The sequence below is a fragment of the Lissotriton vulgaris genome, chromosome 12 (assembly GCF_964263255.1).
Source record: "Lissotriton vulgaris chromosome 12, aLisVul1.2, whole genome shotgun sequence".
Taxonomy (NCBI): Eukaryota; Metazoa; Chordata; class Amphibia; order Caudata; family Salamandridae; genus Lissotriton; species Lissotriton vulgaris.
Genome location: NC_141700.1, coordinates 27,857,487 through 27,871,838, shown reverse-complemented (window position 1 = coordinate 27,871,838; position 14,352 = coordinate 27,857,487).

Genomic DNA, 14,352 nt, shown 5'->3' with positions numbered 1-14,352 from the left:
ATCCACAGCATGGAGGTACCATAACTGGGAGGTCAGTATCAAGTATGAGTCCAGCCAATCTTCTAATTGAAGTGGCCACAGCCGCGACCGCTCGCACACAGCGCGGGAGAACCCTTGCGACAGGATCAAGCACAGCATAAGCTCAAGGTCTCTGTCTATCACCACATCTTTCAGTCATGACAGAAAGAGCACAACCAGCCATCTCGTGGAGGTAGAGTACAAAAAGTTTCCTATAATTAGGTGTGCCTAGCACTGGAGCAGAGCAAAGCACAGCTTTTAACTGTTCAAAAGATTGCTGACAATCAGGCGTCCAAGGCAAAGGCTCATGCACTTCTTTCATTGTTAATGCAAGCAGTGGTTTGATTAGTAAGGAATAAGGAATAATTTGGGATCCACTGCCATCAGTAGGAAGTGATGCCTATTTAAAGCATGCACATCCTTTAGAGTTTGTAGACAGGGCATTTTATTAATAGTGCTGATGTGTTTTGGCGTTAACCTTCGACCCTCCTTCAATAGAAGATGACCTAAATAGGTGACCTCCTGTTGACAGTATTGAAGCTTCAAAAGGGAAACCTTCTGACCATGATGTGCCAGGTGCAACAACAATTTCACTGTACTATCCTTGCAACCTTGTCCTGTATCAGAAGCAATCAACACATCATCTACATACTGCACCAATACATTACCTGGAGAAAGTGATAGGGAATCCAACTGACTATTTAACGCTGGACTATAAATGCTAAGACTTTCAGTGTAGCCTTGAGGAGCATGACAGAATCTGAAACTTTTACCAGCCAGCGAAAATCCAAACAAATACCTACTATATGGGTGGATAGGAATACTAAAGAATGCATTCTCTAAATCAATCACAGAGAATAACTGAACAGTAGATGGAATCATAGTTAGAAGTGTGGTGATATCAGGAACCACTGGGAATTGTGAGACAAGTATTTTATTAACCTCTCGCAAATCATCACAAAACGATACACATCACCAGCACTGTTAGGAGAGTTTAGAGGTGCCCTTTTTAAAGACCAGTAGAATAGGACTATTGCATACATTATCTGTAGTTTCTTCAACAACTCCCTTGCATATTAAGTCCTAAACAATATCTAGAAGAGCTTGCTCTCCTGCCTTTGGTATTTTATACTGAGGAATGCAGGGCAATACAGCATTGTCCTTAACCTGTATAGAAACTGGGGGTATATGCAATAAGCCTACATCGGTGTCACCGGTGGCCCATAATGTGGGTGGTACTGGATCAAATTCAGGTGGAAGGGGAGCATCCTAAGATAGACATTGTCTAGTACCTATGTCTGGGCCCATGATAATATAGACACCATCCAGTGAACAATATAGAGTAGCATGCAACGTATTTAGTAGGTCCAAACCCATCAAATTTTCACCACAATTGGATGTTAGAAGGAATGAAGAATTCACAGTAAAAGGGTCAACAGTAAGGGCAAGAGGACGTGAGATGGGGCTTACAACTGGTACTACTGAAAAAACCACCAAAACATTAATGTGGCCAGACAGGGGTACCCCAGGGACCAGGTGTCGGGCAATAGAGCTTTTCGTGGCACCTGTATCAACCAAGAACTCCTTAGGAGATCATTGCAGATCTATCTTGACATAAGGGCCACGCTGGTCTTTGAACTGGTCCCGTACCCTGTCCCTGGCTGTCCTAGGAGAAAGAAATCCCGTCAAATCATCAATATCATAATCATCATTGTAGTACTGCCTATCCTGACTGTCATCAAAATAATTGTCAGAACGGTCTACAGGGGCAGTAGTGTGTTGCTGCCTTTTGGTCCTGTGACCCCTGTTTCTAGAACCGTGTCCTCTAATGGACGAAGCATTGCACAAAGTACAGGACACTGACTACCCCAGTGACCTTCTTCCTTGCAATAGGCACACGGATTCTGTCCCAAAGGTATTGTGGGTGGCTGTCTAGTGCGTGGAAGCTGTTGGTGGGGTCCCTGTCCCCTGGTGTTACCTCAATATGCATGTTGCAATAATACCTGTCTTCAGATCTTTATGCTTTTTATCGCTTTTGTCTTTTTCTTCCTTATCCTTATGTTCGTAATATTGAGCCATATTTAGAATCACAGAGTGGGGAGACGTAGACCAATTATTCTCAGCTGCTTGAAGTTTAGACATTATTTCAGGAAGGAGATTAGGGACAAACCAGTCAACAAATAGACGGACTCCTCCCTCCGTAGACATATCCTGCCCACCGTAATCCAAAAACTTCTCTTCAAACCTAGTAAAAAAAATCAGAAACACTTTTGTCTTTCTCCTGCTGGTAGGCAGTCAAACTGTCCCAACTAACTTTCTTGGTGGGAATGAGTGTATGCATATATGTTATTATGCGACCGGGCAGGGCAAGCAACTCAGTATATGGTTTGTCTCCTGGCTTCCTATCTCGGTCCCAACCCCTAATCACATCCCATGTCGACCCAACTCGGCAACATGGTCTAGGGCAGAGGTCTTCAAACTTTTGTCGGCCGAGCTCCCCCATCTAAACCTTTTTACACGTTGAGCCCCCACCTGACAAAAAAGTTCTGGAAGCTGGCACTCTGCATCATTGATGGCCATTACCTCCTGCAGAGCCCAGGTCGTATAGGGCAAATGATATTAAATAAAGGTATAGTGTTAGTAAACTGAAGTTTTTGGTAGTCCATGTGCTTATTCTAAAGTTCAAATGAAAAGTCTCCAAGAAAAAAATTAGCACAAAAAATTACATTGGTGCTTTATTTTCACATAAAACACAACATTTAGGCTAGATTAGCAAAAACACTCCCGAAACACAAGTGTGGGAGTGCATGTTTTTCTCCACAGAGACAATGTGTGGATGGATTCTCGCTTCTGCCATCCGTAGGTTGAGCTCCAGTTCCGGTCTTGAGCAGTGCCTTGAAACGGGAGTGCTCACAAAATGATGTAATATATTTTTTGTAGTTTTATATAATGCGAACATGACCCAAAGGTATTGGAGCGCTTTACAGGAGCATCTTTTACATTACACAAGCACACATTCATGTTTTAAAGCACAGGGAGATTAAGCGATTTGCCCAGAATCACAGGATGTTGAGCAGACACCAAGAATTGAACCTGGTTTCCCAGCTGTGCAGTCATCAGCTCTGGCTGTTGTGCCACATCCTTGCCCCTAAACAAGATATCAGAAAAAGAAGTTCCACAAAACATGCTTTCAGAAACAATTGAAAAATCCATGATTATGTCGCGTACGGCCAGGTGTTGCCAAGCTTCCGGTTTTAGACGTCACATGGCTCGAGGAGAGCTCCAGTGGGCAGTCTCCCCTGTGAGCGGTCCCATTTCCATCTCTGCCCTCCCTGCTAGTTCCAACAGCAGCGAGGGCCGTGGGGTCTGATTGCATTGCTTAACACTGATAATCCGTAGTCCCCCTTTGTCACTCACCTCCACGCAGACATGGCTGAAGAGCATTGGTACATGAGGTGGTCACACCAGTGAGATATGTTATGGACCCGGATTTTATCAGAGAATTGACAGTATCTGAATCGGTGGCAGCAGCCAAGTCAAAGGCCTTAAAAACATACAGGACCTCCTGTCTGACCAGTTTCGACTTGCAAAGGGTCGCAGTTCGGACACACCCTGTGGGTGCAGGAGGGTCCCCAAAGTGTGGATCAGAGATAAGAGAAATCCGGAACAAAGGCATACTCAGTTGACAAGTTTCTGTTGCGAAGACCAGAGGGATGAGGTAGCTGCTGGGCCCAGTGGCGTATTTTGACCTGATAAGGGAAAGGGCTTCTGACTAAGACCTGGGGGATACAAATGACTTCACATCGGGTGTGCAACGCCCATAGGGCTCAAAGGGCTTCGAATGTGTGTCAACCCGGTATGAGACAGCTTCCCGGGCACACACACAGACAGTTTTGGAGCTGCCAGCCACACCAGAGTACTTCACACAAACATGATGGTTCACCATCACAGACTACTACTGCAGGGCTTAGCTACAATCCAAATCTGTGCAATTCAGAAGCTGGTCTTTTCCCCAACAGAATTTTTCCTAGGGTTGGGCAATGTAGCCTTAAGGGCAAGAACCTCATTTCTTTTCCATGGAGTATAAACCCATTGTTCCTAAAAACGGGCAGCCACAGCCGGTCTGGTAACCGCCCCATGTTGATCTGTCACTGCAGGGATTTCCGGGAGGTAAATGGGGTGAACTTCTCACATTGGGAACTGAGTTATGCAAGTTGGACTCTCATCATGTAGTCTGCCTCTATACGTAACTAAAGTGGAAATATGCACGTTAATTACATAAGCGCATTCATTAATATCAAATAGTATTTGGGGTGCTTCCGTTCAATATGGGTGTGCCAGAGGTCAATTATGGTAGAGGACAAGTGTTTAAGGGCAAGTTGCTGCAGAAAGGGTTCGAAGTCTTGCATGACCTGCCATATATCCTCAAGACTGTGAATTGGATTGCGAGCCCACCTTGTTGCCTGGTCTGCTATTTCTTTCTCTTCTCTATCCCCCACTCCGGATCGCATTAACAGACCTGACCGTTCTCTGAATCCACTCAGAGCTCTATCTTCGGAGCCGCGCACTGGTGTGTTAGTAATTTATGACACTGAAGGATGAATGATTGGGACAGGCGTCACAGGTATCGCTTCAGTCAGAGATTGGAATAAGAGGGAAGGAGTAGGGGGTACATTAACAGGGGCAGTAAGTATAACAGCCGTAGAGACTGGTGCACCTTGTGCAGGTTGCTGTCGTTGATGGGTATCGACAGGGCATATCTGTTCTGGGACATACGGTGGTGGGGGTCGAGGATCTAATAGGGTCGCCATAAAGTTATCTGTTACGCAGGGAGCACAGGTGAGAGAACGGACCACAGGTGAGAGAATGGACCTCAGGTGAGAGAAGGGACCTCAGGTGAGAGAAGGGATCTCAGGTGAGAGAAGGGACCTCAGGTGAGAGAAAGGAGAGCAGGGAGCACAGGTGAGAGAAGGGGGCACTTGTGAGAGAAGGGACCACAGGTGAGAGAAGGGAGCCCAGGTGAGAGAAGGTGGTCACGGGCAGCAGTTACACTTAGTCAATATTTTAAAAGAATTTGTGAGGAGAGTGTATGGGGGAGAAGCTGTTTAGGGGATGGGGACTGGTCTTTTAAGAGGGGTCATGATACATGAATGCGAGAGGTTCAGAAAGGATGAACAAGATAGAGAAGGGGTGGCTGAAGAACAGAGGCAAGGTAGCTAGAACCATGAATGAACTAGAGAGGTGAGACAAGAGGCAACCAGAGGAAAGTGACTGGAACTGCTGGGAGAAAAAGAGAGACTACACAGAGAGAAGCAACTGCTGAGAGAAGAGGAGAGATTACATGGAGAGAAGGAACTGCTGAGAGAATTAGAGATGCTGCATAGAGGGGAGGAACTGCTGAGAGAAGAGAGGCTGCTTGGAGAAAAGGAAGTGCTGAGAGAAGACGAGAGGCTGAAGGGAGATCAGAGGCTACTGGGAGAAGAGGAGATGCTGCTTGGAGAGAAGGAACTGCTGAGAGAAGAAAAGAGGCTGCTTGGAGAGCAGAGTCTGCTGGGAGGAGAAGAGAGGCTGCTTGGAGAGAATGAACTGCTGAGAGAAGAAGAGAGGCTGCGTGGAGAGAATGAACTGCTGAGGGAAGAAGAATGGCTGCTTGGAGAGAAGGAACTGCTGAGAGAAGAAGAGAGGCTGCATAGAGGGGAAGAACTACTGGGAGAAGAAGAGAGGCTTCATGAAGAGCAGAGACTGTTGGGAGTAGAAGAAAGGCTGCATGGAGAACAGAGACTGCTGGGAGAAGAAGAGAGGCTGCATGGAGAGCAGAGGCTGCTTGGAGAGAAGGAACTGCTGTGAGGAGAAGAGAGGCTGCATAGAGGGGGGGAACTGCTGGGAGGAGAATAGAGGCTGCATAGAGGGCAAGAACCGCTGGGAGAAGAAGAGAGGCTGCATGGAGAGCAGGATCTGCTGGGGGGAGAAGAGAGGCTGCATGGAAAGCAGAGGCTGCTGTGAGAAACAGAGAGGCTGCATGGAGAGAAGGAACTACTGGGAGAAGAAGAGAGACTGCATTTAGAGCAGAGGCTGCTGGGAGAAGAGGAGAGGCTGCATGGGGTAAAGGAACTGTTGAGAGGAAAAGAGAGGCTGCACAGAGGGGTGGAACTGCTGAGAAAAAGAGAGGCTGCCTAGAAAGCAGAGGCTGATGGGAGAAGCAGAGAGGCTGCTTGGAGAGAAGGAACTGCTGAGAGGAGAAGATATGCTGCATGTGGAGAAGTAACTGCTGGGAGAAGAAGAGAGGCTGAAGGGAGAGCAGAGGCTGCTGAGAGAAGAAGAGAGGCTGCATGGAGAGAGGGAACTGCTGGGAGAAGAAGAGAGGCTGCATAGAGAGCGGAGGCTGCTGGGACAAGAATAGAGGCTGCTTGGAGAGCAGGATCTGCTGGGAGGAGAAGAGAGGCGGCATGGAAAGCAGAGGCTGCTGGGAGAAGCAGAGAGGCTGCTTGGAGAGAAGGAACTGCTGAGAGAATATGAGAGGCTGCATGGAGAGCAGAGGCTGCTGGGAGAAGAAGAGAGGGCTGCTTGGAGAGAAGGAACTGCTGAGAGAAGAAGAGAGACTGCATGGAGAGCAGAGGCTGCTGAGAGAAGAAGAAAGGCTGCATGGAGAGGGAACTGTTGGGAGAAGAAGAGAGGCTGCATGGAGAGTAGAGGCTGCTGAGAGAAGAGAGGCTGCTTGGAGAGAAGGAACTGCTGAGAGAAGAAAAGAGGCTGCTTGGGGAGAAGGAACTGCTGAGAGGATAAGTGTGAGAAGTTAGCCTGGTATATGATGTCCACTATTCTAGTGGGCTCCTTGCACCAGTCTAAACGACCCTTGTGATGTTGGTTGTAAAGTCAACCTTATAGACCAGCTATCCTAGTGGTAGCATGGACCAGCAGTCTTAGGCTAAAACCTCAGAGAGCATGTGAAGCCAGCTGTTTTACCAATTATAATCCCTTGAATATCAAATGAGAGGACACCACACAAGGTATATAATATATATATGTATTTATTACTAACACAACCCCTCTGAACTCTTTATGAGGTCAGAGATCGAGATGCAGCACAAGTAAGTTACTCAATAAGCATACTATAAGTTGCACAAATACAATTCTGCCCTAGGGGCCTCACGAACCATATACTAAGTAAGTGGTATAAGAACCACTTCAGGAAAGGTGAATAGGCCTAGAGCCTAGGGAATCGCTGGGACTACACTGAACAACCAAGGGATTGGAAGTAGGAGACCCACGGGAGACGTGTGCAGTGTCTAAACACACACGCGAGTTACCATAGAGTTAAAATGGGAACGTAAAAGTTACAAAGTAGTAGATTAAGGACACTTCCGGATGGACTATAGTAAAACCCTTTTAAACTAGGACACTTCAAGAGTCAACACCCATGGGAGCACCGGAGTACTCGAGTTACCTCACCCAGGGAAGCCGGGTGCATAGATGTTCTTTTGTGTCGGGTTTCGTCACTGTTTCCTATGGTGAGCTGCAAGAAAGTGCTGCAGACGACCAGGAGAAAAGTGTCCGGGTGGATCCAAGGGTGGATTGGAGATGACAAGAACCTGGAAGCAGAGGGGACAGAGTCTGGGTCACTAGCCAGTGACCAGGAAGGGACCAGGCGATGTTGAGATGCAATCAGGTGAAGAGGTGAAGCTTGTCTCTGCAGCCACGAAGACCAGGAGGCATTGACGACAACCAGGAGCTGGATTCTAGCTGTCCCATGAAGGATCTTGTTGACTGCGGCATCGGTATACGGATTGGACCCAACAAGTCTTGGCAAACGCAATCCACGCAGGATGGGAAGATTGGCTTCAGTTCAGACCAGCAAGGTCTGGGGAGCTTCTCCTTCACAGGGAAGCTGGAGCTAGTCCGGAGCAACCAGGCAAGCGGTGTAGTTTCACAAATAAGTCTTCGGAGGGCTCACTAGCCAACGGGCTAGCAACCGGTAAGACGCGTTGAGCTGAAATGCAGGCGCAGGCCCCACGCGGCACTCATGGAGTGTGGAGGGCTGTGCTTCAGTGCAAATGCTGCTCGGGTCTGGGGGCTTCTCAATCCCCAATGCACAACTTCGAGGGCACCTCAGAAGCTGCACAGTTAGCAAAGGGCAGGTAGTCCAGGGTGTCCGGTCCCACGTCTCTCGTGTCCGCCACGGGTCTAAGCTTTGCTGTGGTTGTGGATCGGAGTCGGAGAAGTCTGGAAGTCCAGTTCCTGAGTCGCTGAGTCTTCGGGTTCCGGCGGGAGCGTCGACAAAGCAAACTGGCAAGTTACTGGTGGTGCCTGTTTGCACAGGGTGGTCACTCCTTGACCACAAGGGAGATGTCTTCAGTCTTCTAGTCAGAATAGAACATCAAAGGTCCAAGAGTTTTGTTTCAGAGTTTCAGTCCAGGATAATCTAATGTCTCTAGACACATCTCCTATCTTTATACTAAAATAAGGGGCTGGATTACCTGCTAGGTCCCTCCTATGGGTGGAACCTGGGAACGGGGTGGTTACACCCCTTTCCCTTTGTCCAGTTTCACGCCAGAGCGGGGCTGGAGTGCCCCAGCAACTGGTTTGAACCCGGCTATGCATGGAGCACCTTGTGTGCCCCAGGCAGTGTCTGGAAAAGCATCTTTCCATTCAACCCACCCTGCCCCAATCCACTACAGGCTGTCTGGGGAAGTGCTAGCACCTCCCTAGACAGGAAATGCAGACAGGAATTGCAGATCTCTTCGTAAGCATGCGCTGGAAATCTCATTCCTCCTGGAGGAACGAGACCTAGAGGTGCTCTTCCTTACGGAGACATGGACTAATGAGAGCTCGGATCCAGATATAGTAAGAGCCTTGCCTCCTAATTATGCAATTGTGAGACAAGATCGTACTGACGGGAGGGGTGGAGGGATTGCCATAATTTATAAAACGTCAGCGGTTTGCAGACATGAGAAGGTTTCCATAGAAGGATCAGAACGTTTGTCCTTCTCCATTACACTGTCCCCGACCTGTACATGCACAGGGCTCCTTGTGTATAGGCCCCCTGGGCCTCTCGGCCAATTTTGTGAAGAGCTTGTGAGCTGTGCCATTAACCTCTCCTGCAATGCCCCCAACTTCACTATGCTTGGAGATGTTAATATACATCTTGATGAAGGAGACACCCATGCTTGCCAAAGTTTGACCACAGCTTTAGAGGTGATCGAACTTAAGCAAATTGTTCAAGGCCCTACACATATAGCAGGTCATACTCTTGACCATTGTTATACTAATATGAACGCACTGAAGTTTGAAAACTCCACAATGGTTCCTTGGTCGGATCACACCCTCTTGTCCTTTTCCTTGACCCACCATAAGCAACCAGTACAGGCCAATTTTTCTAAAAAAATGAGTAGGGTCTGGTCCAAACTGCCTGTGGACAAATGGATAGATGAATTTAGGAAAACCAAGCCAGAGCATAATAATGACCCAATAGAAGCAAATGCGCGTTTCAATCATTGGCTAGAGGAATCTCTTGAGGCAACTTTGCCTAAAACTGAACTCTCTCATCGGGAAGGGGCGAATAAAAAAACTTGGTACACCCCTGAATTGAGAGCTCTTAAACAGATATGTAAACATAAGGAGAGAAGGTGGAGGAAAGATTACTGTGAAGATAGCAAAAATGTTTACAGATTAGCCTTACGCAATTATAAGCAGGCTATAAAAGTGACCCAGTCCAACTATTATCAGGAAAAAATCTCTTCAGCTGCCAGTTCCTCTAGGGAAATTTTTAAATTTTTTAAATCTTTGGTTACCCCCCCTACTCCCATTATTGATTCAACTCTGGCATACCCGCGCTGCAGGGACTTAGCAAATTTATTTGCCGCAAAGGTAGCAAATATCTATGCATCCTTTCAGGTGACTGCCATGGGTCCACCCCCCCACCCCCCCCCCCCCCCCCCCCCCGGCACAAGACCCACCCACGCTCAAATAATTCTCTCCGCTAGATGGCGCTAAGGCCCAAGTGCTTCTGGGGAATCTGAAATCTGGATCACCAAGTGATGTAGCTTCACCAACCATCCTCAACCTTGTCTCAGACACAGTGGCCCCTGTGATACAGGATGTGATTAATACATCCTTGGCCGCTGGAGTAGTCCCACCTATGTGGAAACAAGCAAGAGTAAGAGTGTTATTAAAAAAGCCCAACCGCAACCCTGATGACTGCCAACTAACGTCCCATCTCCTTGTTGCCAACTGTTAGCAAGATTGCTGAAAAACATGTCAATTCTCTTCTATCCACTTTCATTGAAGTTAATAACCTGCTACATTACACCCAGACTGGGTTTAGATGCAAACAGGGCACTGAAACTGCCCTGGTTGCAGTAGTTGAGGAAACAAGGAAGATTTTGGACGAAGGGAAATGTGCGGCCATACTACTATTAGACCTCAGTGCGGCCTTTGATACCGTTAATCATACTATTCTTACTCAGAGATTGAGTAATGTAGGTATCACTGGGACCGCACTGAGTTGGCTTCGCTCCTTCCTGTCCAATCGGACCTTCTCGGTGTTTGAGGATGATATAGTTTCTCCTCCAATACAGCTTCAATGCGGTGTTCCCCAGGGGTCATCCCTCAGCCCTACTCTATTTAATATCTACATGAGACCTTTGGCTGAGGTGGTGCTACCCTGGGGAGTACAATTGGTAACCTATGCTGATGATACTCAGCTTATCATCACCCTGTCCGGGCAGGAGTCGTCTTATAACAACCTATCCTCCTGTCTTAGCAAAGTCCATGAGTGGATGAATGACTCTTTTTTGAAGCTAAATGGAGCTAAAACAGAGGTCATGATGCTAGGACATAAACCACCTACCTCTGTGGATGTGTGGTGGCCGGACTCCTTGGGGCAGCCTCCGACCCCCAAAGGGCAAATCAAAAGCCTAGGAGTGTGGCTGGACCCAGCCCTTAACTTTCAGGTCCAAGCCCGGAAGGTAGCAGGGACTGGATATGCCCTCATGAGAGCACTCAGAAAAATTTTAGGGCTACTTCCCTTTGAGGCCAGAAGGATCCTAGTACAATCCCTGATCTTATCACGCTTAGACTATTCCAACGCAGTCTATCTAGGGGCCCCTAAAGGGACAATCAAGATCCTACAGACCATCCAAAATTGTGCTGCCCGAATGCTATTAGACATCCCACGCAGAACCTCTGCCAAACCAGCACTGAAGCAACTGCACTGGTTGCCTGTACAACAACGAATCGAATTCAAAGCAATGACTATTGCTCATAAAGCTCTGTATAATTCTGGACCAGACATTCTTGTACCTTTGTTCAGTCCTTATCAAACATGTAGAACCCTAAGATCCAGTAATAAGAACCTACTGGTAATTCCCAGGATCGGGAGAACTCGCACCGGGGGCAGGCGTTTTTCTTTACAGGTTGCAAAACTTTGGAACAATCTTCCAGACGCTATTCGCTTGGAGGAGAACCACCTCAGGTTTAGAAAAATGTTGAAAAACTTCTTATTCTGCTAAAATTAATGGAGATGAATGGACCACTTAAGCGCTGGGATGCCTCAGGGTAACCATGCGCTATAGAAATGTGTAATCATTCATTCATTCATTCATCTATTGTCCAGGCCTCCCTTGCTGGAGTTACGTCCAGCTGCAGGAGGTCATACTTGTGTCTGTGGCAGCAGCATCCATTTTGTGTTGCTGGGGCTCTGTTTAACTTTAACCAGGTAAAGCAGTAACTACATGTCTTCTCGCTCTAGAAGGGTGGAATGCTACCCCCGCTTCCAGGACTGGCAGGGGGGGTAGTATTCCAAAGTGTTTGACACCTTACACAACATGTTTTGATAAATCCAAACCAAAGTTAGCATTAACCGCGAGGATTATAATGCACTTAAGAGTATATGGTATGGCTATATCATAGAACAGCTATAAGGACATGGTTCCAAAAGCTGCAGTGGGGCTCAGCTCATGCTAGAACACCCTCTCACATAAAACCAAGCACTCTGCCTCCAGGATTGTCAAGGCCTGCCATAGGAGTGACTTATAGGTGTATATGTGTCTATGTAAAGGTAGATATAGGTATACTATATCTAAGTAAGGGGTGATTACACCACCTTGCCCAAGCTGAGTGATCAGCCTGTGGTGTCAGTTTGGAGGGCCAGCCAGGGGTGGCATAATACATGCTGCAGCCCCTGGTAGGCCTTGGATGCACCTATGCCCTGGGTACCTATGGTACACTATACAGGGGCTCACAAGGGTGACCCAGTAACCAATCTGGTATGTACCTAAAGTACATGGAGTCCATTTTACAGAGAGAGCAGATAGCCTGGGGCCCTGATTAGCAGGATCCCAGGCCAACTAAGTCGAAAACCAGCTAAAGACTAGGCAAAAAGTTAGGGTAACCATATAGTCAGACATCCACCTTCCTACAATAAGGGCATGGAGAGGAGGGACTGCTGGGAGGAGAAGAGAGGCTGCTTGTGGAGAAGGAACTGCTGAGAGGATAAGGGCATGGAGAGGAGGAACTGCTGAGAAAAGAAGAGATGTTGCTTGGAGATCAGAGGCTGCTGGGAGAAGGAGGGAGGCTGCATGGAGGGGAGGGACTGCTGAGAGAAGAAGAGAGGCTGCATAGAGGGGAAGAACTGCTGAGAGAAGAAGAGAGGCTGCTGGGGGAGAAGGAACTGCTGAGAGAAGAAGAGAGAAGAGAGGCTGCTTGGAGAGAAGGAACTGCTGAGAGAAGAAGAGAGGCTGCATGGAGAGAAGGAACTGCTAAGAGAAGAAGAGAGGCTGCTTGGAGAGAAGGAACTTCTGAGAGAAGAAGAGAGGCTGCATAGAGGGGAAGAACTGCTGAGAGAAGAAGAGAGGCTGCTGGGGGAGAAGGAACTGCTAAGAGAAGAAGAGAGGCTGCTGGGGAAGAAGGAACTGCTAAGAGAAGAAGAGAGGCTGCATGGAGAGAAGGAACTTCTGAGAGAAGAAGAGAGGCTGCATGGAGAGAAGGAACTTCCTGGAGAGAAGGAACTGCTGAGAGAAGAAGAGAGGCTGCATGGAGAGAAGGAACTTCTGAGAGAAGAAGAGAGGCTGCATGGAGAGAAGGAACTGCTGAAAGAAGAAGAGAAGCTGCATGGAGAGAAGGAACTTCTGAGAGAAGAGAGGCTGCATGGAGAGAAGGAACTGCTGAGAGAAGAAGAGAGGCTGCACGGAGAGAAGGAACTGCTAAGAGAAGAAGAGAGGCTGCTGGGGAAGAAGGAACTGCTAAGAGAAGAAGAGAGGCTGCATGGAGAGAAGGAACTTCTGAGAGAAGAAGAGAGGCTGCATGGAGAGAAGGAACTGCTGAGAGAAGAAGAGAGGCTGCATGGAGAGAAGGAACTGCTGAAAGAAGAGAAGCTGCATGGAGAGAAGGAACTTCTGAGAGAAGAAGAGAGGCTGCATGGAGAGAAGGAACTGCTGAGAGAAGAAGAGGGGCTGCATGGAGAGAAGGAACTGCTAAGAGAAGAAGAGAGGCTGCTGGGGAAGAAGGAACTGCTAAGAGAAGAAGAGAGGCTGCTTGGAGAGAAGGAACTTCTGAGAGAAGAAGAGAGGCTGCATGGAGAGAAGGAAGTGCTGCATGGAGAGAAGGAACTTCTGAGAGAAGAAGAGAGGCTGCATGGAGAGAAGGAACTGCTGAGAGAAGAAGAGAGGCTGCATGGAGAGAAGGAACTTCTGAGAGAAGAAGAGAGGCTGCATGGAGAGAAGGAACTGCTGAGAGAAGAAGAGAGGCTGCATGGAGAGAAGGAACTGCTAAGAGAAGAAGAGAGGCTGCTGGGGAAGAAGGAACTGCTAAGAGAAGAAGAGAGGCTGCATGGAGAGAAGGAACTGCTGAGAGAAGAAGAGAGGCTGCATGGAGAGAAGGAACTGCTAAGAGAAGAAGAGAGGCTGCTGGGGAAGAAGGAACTGCTAAGAGAAGAAGAGAGGCTGCATGGAGAGAAGGAACTGCTGAGAGAAGAAGAGAGGCTGCTTGGAGAGAAGGAACTGCTGAGAGAAGAAGAGAGGCTGCATGGAGAGAAGGAACTGCTAAGAGAAAAGAGAGGCTGCTTGGAGAGAAGGAACTTCTGAGAGAAGAAGAGAGGCTGCATGGAGAGAAGGAACTGCTGAGAGAAGAAGAGAGGCTGCTGGGCGAGAAGGAACTGCTGAGAGAAGAAGAGAGGCTGCATGGAGAGAAGGAACTGCTGAGAGAAGAAGAGAGGCTGCATGGAGAGAAGGAACTGCTAAGAGAAGAAGAGAGGCTGCTGGGGAAGAAGGAACTGCTAAGAGAAGAAGAGAGGCTGCATGGAGAGAAGGAACTGCTGAGAGAAGAAGAGAGGCTGCTGGG